The sequence below is a fragment of the Jaculus jaculus genome, chromosome 4 (genome assembly GCF_020740685.1).
Source record: "Jaculus jaculus isolate mJacJac1 chromosome 4, mJacJac1.mat.Y.cur, whole genome shotgun sequence".
NCBI classification, from domain to species: domain Eukaryota; kingdom Metazoa; phylum Chordata; class Mammalia; order Rodentia; family Dipodidae; genus Jaculus; species Jaculus jaculus.
Genome location: NC_059105.1, coordinates 152,258,735 through 152,273,974, shown reverse-complemented (window position 1 = coordinate 152,273,974; position 15,240 = coordinate 152,258,735).

The following is a 15,240-nucleotide window of genomic DNA, read 5'->3' as shown; positions in this document are numbered from 1 at the left end:
GCTGTTTACAGACTGAGTATGTACATAACTAATAAAGAAAAAGAAACTAAATTTATTTTTGCTAAAATAAATTAGCAAAGGCAAATCATTTGAATTATAAGATTGATATTTCTGCAAGTGCATATGCAAGGAGAAACACACACACACACACACACACACACACACACATACACACACCCATACTCACAATCCCCAATGGTTTTCTCATGCTGTTTTGTAATCCACCTACCTGCTCATTTCTGACAACTAGTGATCTGCATTCTGTCACTATAGTTTCATTTGTGTTTTTTTCAATTTTTATGCAAATAGATTCATACAATATCTATTCTTTTGTGTCTGTCTTCTTCAGCTTCCATCATTTTTTAAACCACCCATTTTGCTATATATATAGGAATATTCCTTCTTTTTTCATTACAGGCTATCATATTCCATGCTTTTGACATCATATTACAACTTGTTGATCTATCTCCCTGATAATGGACACTTACATTGCTTCCAGTCTTTGAATACTGTATTTGAAGCTGACTTGAACAATTTTGTACAAGTCTTTACTTGTCAATATATTTGTTTCTCCTAGATAAATACTTAGGATCCAAATGGCTAAGTCATACGATAAATTTACATTTAACACTTCAAAGTAAAAAATTTCCAAAATGGCCCTAGCATTTCCATTCTAATGGCATGGAATGAGAATTTCCAGGGTTTCATGTTCTTCACAACACTAGGTATTGCCTGTAAAAAAAACACCTGTAGCTATTTCCGTGGGTGTCTAGTAGCATCTCATCAGTTTTAATTAGTTTTTTCTTCATGACTAATGATGTTGAATATCTTCCCATGTGTACACTGGTCATTTTGTCATACTTCTTTCTGAAATATCTGCTCAATTCTTTTGATCATTTTATTGCTGTTGGCTGCACTGTGTGGCTATCTAAAGTGATATATATATATATATAATCTTTTTTTCTGCTTGTTCTTTGTCAGGCATGCACATTGTGATATTTTCTCCATGTTATGTAGCTTGCTTTTTATTTTTAAAAATTGGATTGTTCATCTTCCACATGGAAAGAATTTATAGTTGTTCAGTGGAGTGTTCTGAACATAAATATCAAGTGGGCCAGTTTTGTAATTTCATTCAGGTCATCTGTGTCTAATTATTTTTTGTCTAGTTATTTAATCAGCTGCAAAGAGGGATTTGAATATAATTATGGAATCATATGTTTTTTTCCTGTATTTGTCAATTTTTGTTTTATGTATTCTGAAACATCCTCACTGACAATTTCACGCATCCCAATAATTCCTCGATGAGTCATAATACAGTGTCCTTCTTTCCCTATTAATCTTTTTCTGTTTTTAAGTCTATTTTATTGCTTTAATCTAGCTAGCTATTCAAACCATCTTTCATTTACTGTTTCCCCAGTATGTCCCTCTATCCCTAGTCTAGATTTTCTGTCTTCAAATTCTGGATTGACTTTTGCATACCTTTCAAGAGTAAAGGGGCTGCTCTCCTATCTCCTGGTGTGGCTGCTGGTAAGAGGTCCACAGCCGTTGGCTCCATTGTCTGCTGTACGTAAATCTTCTCTGCACAGTCTGCTATTTTCTTGGCTATCAGCAATTTGCTATGATGTTCTTAGGAGTTTGTTTTTGTTGTTGTTTTGTTTATTGCATTTGAATTTTACTAGGATTTTCTAAACTAAGTATGTTTGTTTGTTTTTCTAGGTATGTTCTCCTACCTGTGCCTCCCAAGTTCTGCAATTAAGCGTGTGTGCCACCACATCCAGTTCTAAGCTATGTTTTGTCATCAATTCTTCACCAGCCTTTTTTTTTTTCTCTTTTTCTGTGAGACATCAGTTCCACATATGAAAACTTTTCTAACAGAACCCCGAGGCTCAGCTCACATTTCAATCTTTCCCCTCTCCTCTGATGCAAAAATTTCTGTTGATAAAACTACAGTGTCCCTTCTTTCCTTTACGACATTCATTCTAGTATGCCTGTACGGTCACATTTCTAATGTTAGATTTTTTTTTCCCCCAGAATTTCCTTTTTTCTTTGCTGAGAATTCCTACCTTTGCATATTTTCCTTTACCTTACCCTATTATTCCACATGAATGTCCTCAGTGTTGTTTAGCACTGGTGCCCTTTTCCTCTGAATTGGGTCAGTTCTGTGGTTCCTTACATGCCAAGTATTTCATTGTCTTTTAGATATTTCAACTATTTTTCTGTAGAGGTTATGGATTCTACTATGTTTGCATTTTGTAGGATGATTAAGTTTGCCAAACTGAAATCCTAAAATGTGCACTGCTTATGATAGACATGAAGTTCATTCCTTCATCACGGTTCATCTGTTCAGCCTTAGGTGAGAGCCCTCTGGCTTCCTTGTTCATGCCCTGTCTAGTGCTCAGCCAGAGACATGGACAGTTTTAGGTTTCCATTCTCCCGATCCTCCTTTCCTTTATCTTCCTTAACTTTGTAGAGCCTTAATTGCACTGTGTTCTGTTCTTTGTCTTGAGCAAGAGAAATGGCAGGAATTCTGTAAGAACTTTACCTCCCTAAAGTTAATTTAATGTTGTGATTGTGGCCTGTGCTTAAGGTACTGGCACAAACTGGAAACTCACACTATGCCAATGTCTTTTGTCAAATTTCAAACAGTCTCCAAAATATGCTTGGTTCTGTTTAATGTCCAGAGCCCTCTAGGTGGGTGGATTTCTTGTTGTCTAGAGTTTACAGTTATCATCTGTGGGAGTATGGGAGGGTTGGTCTAATGGAACTCACTGTACCATATAAGCAGAATTATAAAATAAGTCTAGAGCTGGAGAGATGGCTTAGTAGTTCAGTCACTTGCATGAGAAGCCTAAGGACCCAGGTGAAACTACCCATTACCCATGTAAAGCCAGCTGCACAAGGTGGCGAATGAGTCTGAGGTTCGTTTGCAGTGGCTAGAAGTTCTAATGGGCCCATTATCTCTCTCTCTGCCTCTTCTCTCTCTCTCAAATAAATAAATACATATATTTAAAAAATAAAGTAAGAAAGTCTAACCTTACTACTGAACCTATAAAAATGAGCAAACTATTAGCCTAATAAGTAAAAAAAAAGTCATGATCATAAGCTTAAGAATATAAACATAAAATAAGTTTATATGAAAGTAGTAAACCACTAATATTTTAAATTTTTATGTATAAATACAATCAAAATATTGACCTTCACTTATACTCAAATTTTGTTTATTTAATCAAAATACCCCAGAGCAAAACTTACATATATTCTCAGCTTACAATTATATTAATTCATTCAAGATACAAGGGCTTACAGTACCCTTGATCAACACAGACACAAAACACTAGCACCAAATTTAACAGCACATTAAAAGGATCAATAAATACTTATCATAGGAACACTTTGACATAAGGAAGTATGATAACATTAATGTAATGAAGAGGAAAAATAAGACAATCACTTCAATAATGCAAAAAAGTATTTGAAGCCGGGCATGGTGGTGCATACCTTTAATCCCAGCACTCAGGCGGCAGAGGTAGGAGGATTGCCGAGAGTTCGAGGCCACCCTGAGACTCCATAGTGACTTCCAGGTCAGCCTGGGCTAGAGTAAGACTCTACTTCAACCCCCCCCCAAAAAAAAAGTATTTGAAAAAATAAAAATTATTACATAATTAAAAACCTTTCAAAGAGTACAGATAGAAGGAATACATACCATAATAAAAACCATATGTAATAAAATAAAAGCTGGTATCAGATTTACTGATAAAACTAAAAAGTTTCTCTACAAGATATATGATCAAAATACATATAATAAAATGCTTTTTATCTTTTTATTTTGGACAATTAATATATGCCAATAAAAAACAGACAAACATGTCCATTCTTACCACTCCTTTCTACACAGTGTTAAAAGTGCTAGCTACAGCTATTAGCCAGGAAAAATTTAAAAGGATCAAAGATGGGAGGGAAGAAGTAAAATTATGTTAGATGACATGATCTATTAAAAAACATAACAAAGAAAATTGTAATAAATGAATATAGTAAGCTATAGAAGGTACAATAAATGTATAAATATTATTTGTGGTTCATTATATTAATTACAAACTAAAAAGATTAAGAAAAAACACTTATAATACTATCAAATGAATAAAGTATCAGGTCGAAATTTAACTGAGGTAAAATATCTGTACACTGAAAATTATAAAACACTGAGGAAAGATAGGGTGACACAAATAAGTTTGAAGATATATGATGTTTGTGTAATAGAATTAATGTTAAAATATCCATACTACCCATGACCTGCAGATTCCATCTAATTCTTATCAATATTCTAATAGTATAATTTTACAGATATAGAGAAACAATTCTACACTCTACAGATTTACTAGACTACAAGACCAGCCCTGCCTAAGAGGAACAGAGCTGGACACATTGCATATCCTGACCTCAATTTTATTACAAAGTCATAGTAATCAATGTAGTATGGCGCTGCCCTACACCCGGACGATAGAGTAAGACAGCTCAGAAATAAACCTATGCATATGCTTTCAACTACTTAAAAAAACTATTGCATTTATTTATTTGCAAGCAGAGAGAGGGGAGAGAGAGAGAAAATGGGTGCACCAGGTTCTTTAGTTGTCGCAAACAAACTCCAGGTGCATGCGCCACCTTCTGCATCTGACTTTACTTGGGTACTGGGGAATCCAACTTGGGTCGTTAGATTTTGCAGGCAAGCACCTTAACTACTGAGCCAGCTCTCCATCCTCAAGTAATTTTTGAACAAAGATCTAAGAATACATAAGGAAAATACAGTCTCTTCAACACACAATATCATAAAAACAGGGTATCCATATGCAAAAGACCAAACTGAAAGCAGGGCTTGGTGGCGCATGCCTTTAATCCCAGCACTCGGGAGGCAGAGGTAGGAGGATCACACCATGAGTTCGAGGCCACCCTGAGACTAATTCCAGGTCAGCCTGAGCTACAGTGAGACCCTACCTCAGGAAAAAAAAAAAAAAAAGACCATGCTGAGATCCTTAGCTACATCATATATATATCTCAACTCAAAATATATTAAATGTAAGACACAAAATGATAAAGCTTCTAGAAGAGAACACAGAATGAAAGCTTCTTGACAGTGGTCAAGGCAATGACTTTGGGATTTGATACTATAGCAAGGCAATGATAGTCAAAGCAAATATGTAAGACTACCTCAGACTGAAAGGCACAGACAAGGAACCAACCAACAAAGAAATGAAATGCAACCTATGGAATGGGTGAAGATTTCTAAACCTTCTATCTTGGAAGGGATTAATTTGGTTGTGGCAATTATTTCCAGAGCTATATCTCTTAAATATATACAGTTGTGTTATTTATGCTGCGATAAAGATGGAAGAAAGAAAACACAGGGCCCTAATATAGACCATACAGGCTCTAGGCACTGTGGATGTAGGGTATGAATAAAATTCTTGTCCTCATAGTTTACAGTCTAGTGTAGAAAATCAACCATGCATAATGTGTGTGTGTACAAGTAAATAAATAAGTAATTTAGATAAAATCACTATGTATATCGCCACCTGGTATTATTGGTACTGATGATATATTATTGCATTATTCAATATATATTGAATATTGACATTATCTATATATTCTCACTGATAATATAAGAGTTAGTAGTGTATTGTTATAAATAAAACAGCAGGAAAATAGAATGGGGAGAGGGGAGAAAGACAGGTGCTGCTGTGGCTATGATAGAGATAGTAACCTGAGAAAGTTACTTCAGTTAACTGAGGGAGTGAAAGTCGAAGTGGTGCAGGAAAAGGCATTTTAGACAGAGGAAAGTCCTAATATAAGAAAGTATTCCTAAGATGAGAAAGGGCTTGACTCATTTGAAGAAAAATTTGTTGTTGGAGTATTCTATGGATGTAAATGAGTTGCACTTAGCAGAAGGTATTTTCAGATCTTTTATATATTTGCTGACTATAAGGCCTGCTGATAGTTGAAATAAATAATTGTATTCATTGATCTATTTCTTTCAGTTCTGTCAATTTTGTTTTTGCATATGGAAGCTATTTTAGGTACATAAATAATTACATGTATTTTGGTCTTATTTACTTGACTCTATCATTATATGATTTTTAGCTTTTTAATTTTTTTTTATTTTTTATTTTATGAGGGGAAGCTTGAGAGAGAGAGAGAGAGAGAGAGAGACAGAATTGGCCTACTAGATCCTCTAGCCATTGCAAGTGAACTCCAGACATGTGTGCCACCTTTTGCACATGCACACATGCATCACCTTGTGAGTTGGGCTTACGTGGGTTCTGGGGAGTGGTACCTGGGTCTTTGAGCTTTGCATGCAAGCTCCTTAGCCACTAAGCCATCATCTATCCAGCCCAATTTCAGCTTTTATTCCCAATAGTTATCTATGATCTGAAAGCTACTTGATCAAATATTAATATATCATCACAACTTTCATTTTTTAAATATTTATTTGCAAGCCAAGAGGGTGTTTGGGGAAAGAGAGAGAGAGAGAGAGGGAGAGAGAGAGAGGGAGAGAGAGAGAGAGAGAGAGAGAGAGAGAGAGAGAGAGAGAGAGAATGAGCACCCTAGAGCCTCTTGTCATTGCAAAGGAACTTAAGACACATGTACCATTTTGTGCATCTGGCTTTATGTAGGTACTACAGAATTGAACCCAGACCATGAGGCTTTACAAGCAAGTGCCTCTAATCACTGAGCAATCTCTCCAGCCCAGAAATTCTTTTAAAGCAGGATTGAAAGCAATGCATGTTTCTGGGTTTCAGTAATCCTCAGGGTGTCATTTCACTTATTCCAGAAGGGCATATTTGCAGAATATGGAATTTTGAGCTGACAGTTTTTTTTGTTGTTTAATTTATTTATTTGAGAGAGACAGACAGGAGAGAAAGAGGGAGAGAGAGAGGGGAGGGAAGGAAGAAGGGGGGGAAATGAATGGGCATGCCAGGGCCTCCAGCCACTGCACACGAGCTCCAGACTCATGTGCCCCCTTGTGCATCTGGCTAACAACCTGAGGAATCGAGCCTTGAACTGGGGTCCTTAGGCTTCACAGGTAAGTGCTTAACCGCTAAGCCATCTCTCTAGCCCAAGCTGACAGTTCTTTATGTAGCGTTGAGATATATACTCTCCATACACTGTCCTGTTCTTCTGCACTCAGGTTGCATGCATGCAGAGCTAACAATGTCTGGCCAGGCCCCAAGACTCATTTTTAAGTCACTATGTTATTTCTTGTTAATTAACAATAAATATCTAATTTGTCTTCAAGTTCATGGAGTTTTCCCTTTATCATTCTATTCTGTAGTTGAACTCATCCATTGAACTATCAGTTCAGGTATCTCTTCTCCAGTTATAGATTTTACATTATTTTCTTAGGTATGCCTTCTAGTTCTGTTGAAACTTTCCATCTTCCTCCTCATTAGTTCTAAGTTTGGAACATTTTATATAGTTGTTATTTTCAGATAATTCTAAGATATGTGTTGCTCTTTCTTTTACATATATTTGTAAGGAGAAAGAGAGAAAGGAAAAAAGAAAGAAAAAAAGAATGGATGAATATGGGCATGCCAGGGTCTCTAGCCACTGCAAGCAAATTCCAGAAGCATGTACCACTTTGGGCATCCAGCTTTACATGGGTACTGGGTTACTGAACCTGCATCATTAGGCTTTGCAGGCAAATGCCTTGACTGCTGAGCCATCTTTCCAGCCACTGCCTTTTTGTATGTTAATATTTTCTAGGTTTTGTATACTTGGCGTTTTTGAAAATTGTCCTGGACATTTTGAATTTTATTTTTATTGGTGACTGAATTTATTTTAAATTCTATGGAAATGTTGACAATTTTGTTTTAGCTAGGCATTCAACCTGGCTGGGCTCAGAACAAAAATCTCAAGTCTTATGCAGATTATTTTCAATGCTAGTCTGCTTTCAAAACTTTTGCATTTTTATTCCTATCTGGTCCATATGTGTGCCACCCATTGGCCAATTATGAACGTGAGTCACGGCCTGTATCTTAGTTGTCAAAATCAATCTGAGACTCAGAGCTGACATTGAGAACCTGAGTTCCCCAACTACTCTGTGGTTTGCTTTGCCAACTTTCTTCTGTCAAACTCCTGGTTCATTCTAGTGGTCTGGGATCCTGCCTTTTGACCCTCCAGCATTCAAGGTGGGGTTTTATGCACCCACACTGCAGGATGCTATCTGAGAATAAATTCTAATTTGAGGGCAAACAGAAGGCAGATGGAACCAATGCATAACCATCAGATATTCATAATTAAGAAAGTATATTTAGGGCTGGAGAGATGGCTTAGTGGTTAAGCGCTTGCCTGTGAAGCCTAAGGACCCCGGGTCGAGGCTTGGTTCCCCAGGTCCCACGTTAGCCAGATGCACAAGGGGGCGCATGCGTCTGGAGTTCGTTTGCAGAGGCCAGAAGCCCTGGCGCGCCCATTCTCTCTCTCTCCCTCTATCTGTCTTTCTCTCTGTCACTCTCAAATAAATAAATAAATAAAAATTAAAAAAAAGAAAGTATATTTATACTTGTTACGAGTGATCACATAACTTAACAGTGCAAATCTAGGGCATGGTAGCACACACCTTTAGTCCCAGCACTCAGGAGGCAGAGGTAGGAGGATTTCTGTGAGTTCAACACCAGCCTGAGACTACATAGTGAATGCCATGTCAACCTGGGCTAGAGAGAGACCCTACCGCAAAAAGAGTACAAATTTACACAAATTGAATTATACATGTTGCTACGTTCTCTTATATATGTATCAAGACTATCAACAGTAAGTAGTTACAATTTGTCTCAAAAAAATTGGTAGAATTCATGAGGAAATAAATTCTATGATAGATGTTTAGGCACAACCTGTATATATGATTATCCTTTAAAAATTAATGTTTGTCCAAGGGAGTGAATGACCTCTATAATGTAAACTTTTAAACAATGCAAGAAGAAACTGAGTAAGACAATAGAAAATGGGGGATTTCTCAAGCTCATCATTTAGAAGAATATAGTGAAGATGGATATCTTACCAGAAGCAGTTTACAGATTCAGCGTTATCCCCATGAAAATTATGATGCCATTTTTCCACCAAAATAGAAGAAATGATCTTAAAATTCAGTTGGAGGCACAGAAGATGTTAGAGAACCCAGGAAATACTGAGCAACAAATAAAAAAAAAAAATCAGTACGGTGGAGATATCACCATACCTGATTTCAAGCTCATTACAGAGGCACAAAAGCAAAGCAGCTTGGTAATGGCACACAAGCAGGCAGGCTGATCACTGGAACAGAACACAGGATCCCAGCACAGACCTGCTCATCTATAGCTACCTTGTTTCTGACAGAAATTTAAAAAAAAATTTAAAAAAAAAGGAAAAGCTTGAGGATTCAGTCTAAAGCTGATGAGAGTTACACCAATTTAGGCCAGACATGGTGGTGCATGCCTTTAATCCAAGCACTTGGGAAGCAGAGGTAGGAGGATCGCCATGAGTTCAAGGTCAGCCTGAGCTAGAGTGAAACCCTACCTCAAAAAACGGAAAAAAGGGCTGGAGAGATGGCTTAGCGGTTAAGCGCTTGCCTGTGAAGCCTAAGGACCCCGGTTCGAGGCTCGGTTCCCCAGGTCCCACGTTAGCCAGATGCACAAGGGGGCGCACGCGTCTGGAGTTCGTTTGCAGAGGCTGGGAGCCCTGGCGCGCCCATTCTCTCTCTCTCCCTCTATCTGCCTTTCTCTCTGTGTCTGTCGCTCTCAAATAAATAAACAAATAAAAATTTAGAAAAGAAAAAAAAAAATTCCAAAAAGACTTATTGGAGTAAAGAACCACTTTTAACAAATGATGCTGGGAAAACTGGATATCCACATGCAGAAGAGTAGAACCTTATCTCTCTGTACAAAAATCAACTCCAAATGGATCAAAGACTTTATATGATAGCTGAAACTCCAAAACAGCTAGAGGGGAAAAAAAAGTTATATATGAAAAAAGAAATTTCAAGATACAGAGATACAGGAATTGGTGAGAACTTTCTTCTTTTAATTTTTTTAATTTTGTTTGTTTTGTTTTTCGAGGTAGGGTCTTACTCTAGTCCAGGCTGAACTGGATGGAATTCACCTTGGAGTCTCAGGGTGGCCTTGAACTCATGGCAATCCTACCTCTGCCTCCTGAGTGCTGGGATTAAAGGCGTGCGCCACCATGCCCAGCTTCTTTTAATTGTTTAACTATTTCTTTGTTGTTGTTTATTTTTATTTATTTGAAAGTGACAGATAAAGAGAGAGAGAGAGAGAGGCAGATAGAGAGAGAGAGACAGAATGGGAATGCCAGGGCCTCTGGCCACTGCAAAGGAACTCCAGATGCATGTGCCCTCTTATGCATCTGGCTAAAGTGGGTCCTGGAGAATCAAGCCACGAACCGGGGTTCTTAGGCTTCACAGACAAGCGCTTAACTGCTAAGCCATCTCTCAGCCCCTATTTTACTTTTATTTATTTGAGAGAGAGAGAGAGAGTGTGTAAATGGGCACACCAAAGCCTCTAGACCCTGTCAACAATCTCCAGATGCACGCGCTGGCTTATGTGGGTCCTGGGTAATCAGACCTGGATCTTTTGGCCTTGCAGGCAAGTGTCGTAACTGCAAAGCCATCTCTCAAGCCCAGAACTTTCTAAACAGGTCTCCAGAAGCCCAGGAAATAGTTCAATACTTGCTATAATGAAATGAAAAAGCTTTTGTACAGCAAAGGAAATAGTTGAGTGGAGACAGCCTATAGAATAAGATAAAAATCTTTTGCAGCTACACATCTGACAGATGAATATCTAGAATATATAAAGAACTCAAAACACGTAAAAGCACCAAAACAAATAGCCCAGTTTAAAAAAAAATGGGCTAACAAACTAAGCAGCTCTCAAAAGAAGTACAACAGTCAAATATCTTTAAGTGTGAAACATCCTTAACCATCAGGGAGATGCAAATTAAAAATACTTCAAGATTCCATCTCACTCCTTTCTGAATAGCTATCATCAAGAAAACAAAACAAATGCTAGTGAGGGTGTGGGGAAAGAGGAATGCTTAGTCACTGTTGGTTGGAGTGTAAACTGGTGCAGCCACCACTGAAAGCAATGTGCAGGTCCTCAAAAAGCTAAAAATAGCACTAACATATGATTCAGCTATACAACTCCTGGGCATATTACCAAATGACTCTGTACCCTACTACAGAGATACTTGCACATCAACGTTTATTGCTGTGTTTCTCACAATAGCAAGGAAAAAGAATCAGTCTAGACATCCATCAACTGAGGAATGGATAGTGAAAATATGACATGTATCTATATGCACTGAATTCCCTTCAGCCATAAAGAAAATAAAAGTTGCTGGAAAAATGAATGGAATTGGAAAATACCGTATTAAGTAAAGTAACCCAGGAGCAGAAAGACAAGCACTGCATGCTTTCTCTCATATGTGGATCCTACTTAGGATGTCTATACATCCGCGTGTGTTACTGTGGGAGAGTATGCAGGTGTCAGGAAACTACGAAGGAGCCATGAGAGGGGAAAATGAGGCTTTGAGAGAGTAGGGTATGATAGGTGGCAGATCTTAAGTAATATCTAAAGGGAGAATTCTGGGGGCTGGGACTGAAAGTACGATGCAGTGAGATGGGGCAGAAATGGAGGAAGGGTTAACCTAAACTAAACAGAGGTACTAATAAAAAATATAAAATTAACATTAATCTCTTAGATCCTATTTCAAAAAATATTTTAACTTATTTATTTGCAAGTAGAGAGATGAGAGAGGACAGAGACAGACAGACATAGAGAATGGGCATGCCAGGGCCTCTAGCCCCTGCAGATGAACTCCAGACGCATGCACCACTTTGTGTATCCAACTTTTTTGTGGGTACTGGGAAATCAAACCTGGTAGTTAGGCTTAGCAGGCAAGTGCCTTAACCACTGAGCATCTTTCCAGCCCATCTTAGAACCTATTTTAAGAAAAGCAGGAAACACTTCAGAAGGCAAAAACTTACAGGTACTAATTTTCCTGGGGGAAAGATTTTTAAAGAGCATAACATTCCAGCCATCCCCATCTAATTTTTTACCTTTAACTATTTTTTTTTTTCAAGGTAGGGTCTCACTCTAGCCCAGGCTGACCTGGAATTCACTAGGGAGTCTCAGGGTAGCCTCGAACTTATGGCGATCCTCCTACTTCTGCCTCCTGAGTGCTGGGATTAAAGGGGTGCGCCACCATGCCCGGCTGACCTTTAACTATTTTAAGAAGCAGTACTTTCAAACTGCTGGACTTCAAGTTATAAAAATCATTGGCTCCTTTGAGACACCCTATAGAAATTAAGAACAGATCTGAGATCCAGATCTTCTGAACTCCACACACAGGTTCTTCATATACACTATTAAGAGCTCAGGTATGTTACTAAACCTGTCTTGCCTCACTGTCAACATATGTAACAAAGGACGGCAACTTTCTTGTGTAAAGTCCAAGAGGGTAAATGCAGCTCACCCAGAGTCTCTGATGCTCCTTCTTATTTTTTTAAATGTTTTATTTTTATTTATTTGACAGAGAAAGAGGGGGAGAGAGAGAATGGGTGCACCAATGCCTTCAGCCACTGCAAATGAACTCCAGATGCATGCACCCCCTTGTGCATCTGGCTAACATGGGTTCTGGGGAATCAAACCTGGGTCCTTTGGCTTTTCAGGCAAACGCCTTAACTGCTAAGCCATCCCTCCAGCCCTCCTTAATTTTTTATACAAAATTTAAAAAATGTAAAATGACTGCAGTTCAAGGACTATACAAAACAGGTTTGCAGTTTGCTGACCTCTGATCTAGATAAGAGATTAATATAACTGCATTTACCTCAGGATCTATAGGGTGGTTGAATGAAGTAATAGGTAAAGCACTCATGATTACTATTATATTTATATCCCCATTTTATTTGTAAACTACCTACTATTCCTAGATGACTTCTTGCATTGGTTGGTGACTTGAAGACAAATTTTTCTTGGCTTTTTCTAAATTTCTGTAAGAGAACTTAACTCTGTGTACTGCTGCTGAATCCTCTAAAATGTAGCATTAAAATCAATTAATCAGAAAAAAAGCATCCAGAATGGCCTGAGGCAAACCCAAGCCAGAACACCCATCTCAACTGAAATTCCCCAAGAAAATATAGTTAAGTTGCCTGCAGCATTCACTTAAACACAACCATCACCATCTCTCAAGTCACTCAGAGTTTCTGTCCAGCCACAGATGTATATAAGCTACCCACTTAAGTAGATTCTTTAAAAAATTTTTTTGTTTTTATTTTTATTTATTTATTTGAGAGTGGCAGACAGAGAAAAAGGCAGATAGAGAGAGACAGAGAGAATGGGAGTGCCAGGGCCTCCAGCCACTGCAAACGAACTCCAGATGTGTGCGCCCCTTGTGCATCTGGCTAACGTGGGACTTGGGAAATCGAGCCTCGAACTGGGGTTCTTAGGCATCACAGGCAAGCGCTTAAATGCTAAGCCATCTCTCCAGCCCTGAAGTAGATTCTTAATGGCTATCTACTTTAGAGAGAGACACCGAGATGAGGGAGGGAATGAAGACACCACAGATCTTGCTGCTGCAAACACATTCCAGACACATACACCACTTTGTGCATGTGGCTGGCTTTACTACTGAGCCATCTCCTCATCCCTATAATTTATTTATTTTTTAATTAGGCAATGAGAAAAAATCATCAGAGCAGAAAATAGATGCAGTTAAAATGAGGTACTTTAATATATCAGAAGCACAAGCAAGATTATCATGCTCTAAATACTGCAGTGGACTAAGTTGGTGTGTTTACTGAAAACACATATGCTGAGGTCCTAACCCCAATGCAGCAGAAAAGCTTTTAAAGAACTCTGTAAAATGTGTATGTTTATGTTAACATGGCACTTCTTTACTCCTTACCTTTTGTCTTCTAGCATTTTAAAAAATATTTTATTTTTATTTATTTGACAGAAGAGGGAGGGAGGGAGAGAGACAGAACAGGCGCGCCAGAGCCTCCAGCCATTGCAAACGAACTCCAGATGCATGTGCCCCCTTGTGCATCTGGCTGATGTGGGTCCTGGGGAATTGAACCTGGGTCCTTTGGCTTTGCAGGCAAACACTAACTGCTGAGTATCCCTCCATCCCTCTTCTATCATTTTAATAGCTAAGGATGGCTAAGATGTTATACAGTGTACATCATATTTTTCTCTTTAAATATAATGTACTTTTAGGACTGACATGGTTGTTCTATGAACTTCTCAGTGACTTACAATGAAAGCTAGTAGTCAAGCATTCACAACCATAAACTTGCTTAAGTTGTGACATGTTACACATTTTGTATGCCTGTGATATGCCTAAAATTCAATTGAACACTGTATGTGGAGAGTTTGTTGAGGTAAGAGTCAAGGTCTATGTGTTGAAGACCGTTTTAAGATCATAGACTATGGTGGTTTGAACGTATGGCTCCATAGTCTCAACTTGAGTCTCTGGTGAAGCCCTGCTGGGGAAGAGGTATGTCACTGGGGATCTTACAGTCAGTTGTACAAAGAGCAGCTTGAGCTCTGGCTGTGTGTGTTTGCTGGCTGTTTTGATGGTATCCTCCTGCTATGATCTGTGCAAGTAAGCCAGCTTCTTCCACCATTGATCGTGTTTCCTCTGGATTCTCAAAGCATGAAACAAACCCTTTCCTCCCAGAAGCTGCTTCTGGTCTGATATTTATCCCAGCAACAAAGGTAACTGCAACATAAGACACTAGAAACTGGACTGCAAGAGTACCTTGAGGGAGGTCTGTACCCCAGACCCTCTTCTCTGTCTTCAGTTCCCATGAGTAAGTTATTTCCTACGCCACGTGGTACATCCTTATCTCTGTCTTGCCACAGATCCAAAACAATGGGCATGCCCAAAACTGTCAAAACTGCAAAGCCAAGTCCACACATGCAGGTTTACAGGACTCTGCCTGAATAGTAGGTACAGATATTCTTTTTATTTATTTATTTATTTATTTATTGGTTTTGCAAGGTAGGGTCTCACTCTGGTCCAGGCTGACCTGGAATTAACTCTGCCATCTCAGGGTGGCCTTGAACTCATGGCGATCCTCCTACCTCTGCCTCCCGAGTGCTGGGATTAAAGGCGTGCACCACCACGCCTGGCAAGTGCAGAGATTCTTAATAAACACTGAATAAATAAATTCAGTTAACCTGGTTTCAAACCATGCATGAT